Here is a 6,000-nt window from a genome sequence, read left to right on the forward strand (position 1 = left end):
AGAGCTCTCATTTACAGACTGAACAAAACAGTGCATGCTCGCTCACATACTGTATATACACAGATTTCACTTTCTTGATAGCTGGATGCTTGGACAGTATGAGGGATTAGCATCCGAAGTAAGGCAAACACAGACACATGAAAGCAGTTGATGTTTATAAAAATATGAATACCGTGTACAATGTTATGCCATAAACAACCAATAATGCTGTCTGCAAATGAAATGAGCTGCGAAATAATTTACAGACCATGTGAAGGTCATGAAGACAGAATGCACATCAGTGGTTAGGCTAACTAACTGGTCAGGTTTCTCCCACCTGATTGTTCACAGGCCCATCAAAATATATGGCTAAAACAGCCAGTAGTATATATAGGATAATGTTGTTGAAGGAAGTCCTGGCTGGCCTTGGTATCCTCTTCCTGCACACCACCACCACTAAGACAATCCTCTGAAGGTCTGGTCCAAACATACAGTCAGACTTCCTCATGGCAAAGAGAGGAGTGCACAATAGAGAGGCCTTTTATATAGTAAAAAAAAGTGAACATATAAAAGTAGAAGTACAATGGACAAGCCATGATAACAATGCCCATGTAGTCAATGTAACAGTCTATAAGTGCACTCCGGTATCAAGACCCCTACCCTTGCATCCAATAAGCTTGAGTGACATCATGTATAATTTCATAGTAGATGCCTTTCCCACCTTCCGCTTTTGAAGATGCACATTATATTGCACAATATCACATAACAGCTTTATTACTACCAGTTACTAATTCCAACAGTATAAATGCCATGTAACTCAGACCGAAGTTATATTGCCAAGTTTCCAATAGACTGCTGTTCATGGAAGCCAATGCACACATAAATACTGTGAAGGTAAAATCCATACACAAATTTGCTCTAAAAGTAGTCCATTTTTTTCGAGGAAGGCTTTTGGGTGTGTGAAAAGTAATGATGCACCTGTGAAGATTAAATGTGTATACGGTTCAGGATAATTATGTAATAAAGGTAAATTCCTTGCCTCCCCTTTTTGTAGCTCCCCAGCCGCTGCTGCCGCCTTGTACTGTGTTTGCACCATTGATCATACTGCCTTGTGAAAAGCAATGTTAATGAACCATCACACCGTGAGGATTAATAACAGTTTCAGCGCAGGAACTGACAAGCTGCGGAATAAATGAGTGAAAGATATCTGAACAAGTGCAGCATTAACAAACGTCTATTAACAAACATATTCAGCTGCCATTCAGCCAATGAATCAATGCTTATCATCCTCCGCTCTCTGCCCTCTTTATTGAATTACGCTCAGCCTGGAGAAATAGAATGGGATTGATGCTGGCTCCATGTAGTTTCATTTGTTCTCATTGCTGACCAAAGGGAGTGTTTAATTAATACCAAGTTTAATTAAGTAGCCACATCGCACCACGTTTTCTATTTTTTGAGTGCAGTGCTACCCCCTCCTTTGTTTCAGTGATAAGGCTGGTAAATAAATGTGTGACTCACACTCAGTATAGCAATAAATGAGGAAAGTAACAGCCTGGTGATTTTCGTGTGTTCATTAAAACCCTTCTAAGCACAAAGAAATGCAGCTATAGTTTTCGTTCAGTAGACAATGTACTGCCATGCATATTAAAACAAAACAACCAGGGCAACTGAGAATTTCCCTCCTTTTAATTAGCCTTGGCAGGATTCTTTTTTCTTTCAAATTGATCCTTACCATCAATTTTTATTTTTCCTTTCATATTGTGACAGCTATCATAATTCATTTACATGACATCACACAATCAAATGCTGTTGAGTGATTATAAATTGAAAACAAGAAAGATCTACAGAACAAATCCCTGGACACCCATGCTTACAAAATGGGCTGTATATTGGATTCATCAAACTGCAAACATATGTAACAATCTACAGGACAGAAAAACATTGAAAAACATTTGGGACCTTTTTAGTGAGATTTTTAATGAAAGAAGATTTTGGGTTTCCTGTTGCCATGGGCGTTGTATTCAAATGTGAAAGTATGTTGTATTCAAGCTGCAAAATGTGAGGAGTTTGGTAAAGAACAATGGAACATAATGGCTTGTTTTTAAATGTCAACAATTATCAATGGTTGCTTTTTTCCTTCAGGTAGCTGCAGCTAATTGAAAACTTTGTTTTCTGATGTTTACTGCTATAAATCAAGCCCTCCCGAGTCTGCATTTAACAGTTTGCACTGCAGTCATGTCACTGTCCTCGTCAACATCATGACTTTCCCTTGGCACATCATATGTAAATTCGCTCTCTGTAACTCCATGGGGCCCCTTAGGTCTTGGTGACCTTTATAAGTATCTAAATACCCTGAGGCGGTGTCTAGGTGACTGCAGTGAGCAGTGATTTGTGGCCATTGAGACCTTGACGGATGAAATGAAAGCTCTGAGGTCCCCACACACGGTCCCTACCGGCACTCCCAAGAGGAAGATTAACAGGAAGAACACTCCTGAGGCCTTCAGATGAACCCTGTTTCACACAACACCACCGCCACTCCCCACGTACCCATTATTCAACCAGTCCGTATGCTCCTCATTCATCAATAACAGTGGTCAATCTAATCCATCTTTTCCTGGTTGAGCAGGGAGCAGTACAGCTTATAATGTATGTTTGCCCAATACTCATACAATCGTGTTTATGTGTTCTATGCTATCAGAAGCATTATAACTGTAATGTGCTACCCTCACCACTAAGTGCTTCACCACTTTTGCCATCGATAACTGTGAATTGTGACTAATATTCACCTGACTCTTCAGGAGGATGTGCAGATTCAGAAAATCTTTGTAGCTTGTAGCTTGTATCTTGTTGTCAGCACTGTAACATAATTCCAAAAAAACTTACTTTCTGTTGGAAATTTAAGCTTTTGGCATCTCTACTTTGGTAATTCTTTAAGTGAAGGTTGCATTCAATTTTTATTTCTTGAAATACAAAGTTTCCATATTACCAAAGCCATGTTATGCACTGTAAATCAATCTGAGATGCCCTGGTTGGAATCTAATTACATAATCCAATTTACAAAATGAATCATTTTCCATTTACTGTACTTTATGGCTGTCAAACTATGACAAAGGCTTCTGTGACATGTGAGAAAGGGACCAGTTACACTACAGTCAGGGAAGCTACAACTGATTCATGCACAAGCAAGGGTCACAGCCTGGTTTAGTTGGAAGCCATTTCTCAGTTGTCTAAACTACATACATTGACAAAAAAAGATTTCCTTTAAATCCTGAGTTTTCTTTATAGTTTTCTAGACAAATTAATCAAAGAAATTAAATATGACCAGCTAAATTTTTCAAGCTGTGTGTTACTACACTAAATCCTTGTAATCACCCTTTTTGCTTGTGTATAGATTTACCACTTATATCCCACACGCTATAACTGGAAGTCAAGTTTGGCATTATGTTCTCTCTACTGTCACCCTCACGCAATGCAAGAACTGGTCCAACACAGTTTTATCATTTAATGAAAGTCTCACCTCACACTTCATGTCTCTAATTCTCTGTCAGTCACCATAAGCTCTCCCCCCACCCTGATGTGTGATGTGGACATGCAATGCAGGGGTATGGGAGATACGCACACTGGTCCCGTAAGGCTTGAGAGGGACATGGAGGGTATGCTGTGGAAAGGGGGCATGTTGGCGCAGTGATGCTTCTCTGTTCAGCGTGAAAAGGAGCATGCTGATACCCTGCAAAGAACTACCCTGCCATCTGTCTGTCCCTCACAGGTCACAATATACATCAAGTAAACTCGCTGCTACTGTGTGATGGTATGCACGAACACGAACCAGTAAAACCAAACCATAATCTTTCCCATTACTTTTTTGGCAGCCTCAGTGCCTTTCATAAGATGTGGTTGTGGTAGTGGTTATGCTATGGTCTGCAGGGGTGAAAGCGTCACTAAGGAGGTCAGAAACAGAATTAATAAATTGATCAAAGGGGCATGCTCTATCATTGGTGTATCACTTGATTTATGAGAGGCAGTTACTGAACAGTGCACCAAGAGAAAAATGCACTCTCTTTCGCAGAATGAAGGGCAACCTCTGTTCAGCACTGTTGAAAATCTCAGGAGCACCTTCAGTAACCAAGCATTTTCACAAAATGCACTACTGAATAGCTCAGTGGCTCATTACCAACTGTCATCCAGTATTTTAATGAAGATGGCCTTTGACTTTTTATTTGTTGGGACTGTATTTGTGTGTAGGTCAGATATTTTCCCGGATGCAATTGTTTTTAATTATGTGAATTCCTTTCTGTGTTTTTTTTTTTTTTTTATTGTTTTGCATGTGTACCAGTGTATTTGGTGGTTGGTGCCTGTATTGGAGCCATTGTACTGCACTATACACTTGTCACTCTGGTGACAATGACATCATTGTCCAGTGTCTTGGGCTTTCCTGTGTCCTACTTGTATGTTTGAGTGCCGATTTGCCTGTGGCAGATGACAATATTAAGCTCCCCTTTGGGGCAAAAATGTCAGCATATACTGCAGCCTTGATCATAACTTTGTTGGAATGATTATTTCACTCTTGTGATATGTATAATACAAATACTTATTAAACATCATTAGAATACATGAAATTGATAAGGAGGTTACATTGCACACATTTAACTAATAGTTTATCATGCAGCGTATTAGAATTACATTTTGCCACAGAGCTGACACTCTAATCCACAATCACTTACAAATAACAATAGGAAGTACATGAATAAGATGAAATCTTATTGACACACTAAATTGCATTGTCTTTGCTGTATTACAAAAGAATCCTGAATAAAATGTGGAAAAACCAACATGTGGTTACTTCTGCAGCTTTTAAAATATTAAATGAAAACATGCAACAAATCTGAAATGCTGCACGTATAGATTTCACCAGCTTTGTCTGGGATTTAGATGCCCACACTGTGGTTAGTAGGAGAAACAAGTGCGAAGGGCCTCCAGCAGGGGGAAACAGAGATCACAGAATCCTGACAGCACTGGGGGGGGGGGGGGGGGGGGGGAAGCATTCAGTGACATTGACATGATGAGTGCTAAAGGAATGGAAGATTATTCACAAGGACTGTCTGTCAAAAACAGGTGGATAAACAAATAGCACTATATCTGAAGCAGTTGCCTGGAACATCTGTTGAAGTGCTCATTTTTCTCTTCAGTAACAAAGTCAAGTAGGAACATAAAGGGTGGAATTCTCTGCTGCCTCACATGCATTAGCAAAATCCACGCGAGAATAACTTATGAACTATCGTGCTGTTTTCCACTGTTCTTCAAAGTAATGTTGAGCTCTCTAGCATCAGATAGCAACAAATGTGCAGGAAGAAAATAGGGCCACTTTCACTTTGCTGGAGAAGGGACCAGAGCCTAACAGTTAGCTTTCCTGCTTGCTACCATTGGCAATAATATACATCTATACAAATTTATCTATGCGTGTATGCTTTTTTAAAATTTTAAGTGTGCAGATTTGGGATACTAATTAACTGTGTCTGCTGTCAGTCTGATTAATTCATCCTCGTGAATAATACAAGTGCCTTTGACTACCGTGTCATGAGCTGATTATTAAGAGACAATAAGGTGATTTAACCCATTGCATCAAGCCCAATTAAAATCAAGAAAGAAATATGGAATGAAGGAATATGCCCTGTTTATTAAGAGAACATGCCATCGGTATGTTGAAGGCTGGTCTAAATCAGTGCATTGTCACAAACCGGCTTCTGTCTAAACTGAAGAAATATGTCAATACAAGTGGATGCTTGTTCACTGGTCTGGGAGTGTCAGATGGCATGTGTTGCCCCAGCTCATCCCATGTTCTTTGGGGCTCAGGATGGGCATATAAAGCTTTCATAACATCATAGTCCCATCTTGAAAGAAAGCTGTCGTTCCACTGGAACTTCATCAGCATAGCCCTATGCAGTTGCTATAATAGACCTATAGAATAGAATATAAATAGACCTTAGACATGGGGGCTGCCCCACAGACTAGGGTACAGTATAT

Source organism: Megalops cyprinoides, chromosome 1, assembly GCF_013368585.1.
Source record: "Megalops cyprinoides isolate fMegCyp1 chromosome 1, fMegCyp1.pri, whole genome shotgun sequence".
NCBI classification, from domain to species: domain Eukaryota; kingdom Metazoa; phylum Chordata; class Actinopteri; order Elopiformes; family Megalopidae; genus Megalops; species Megalops cyprinoides.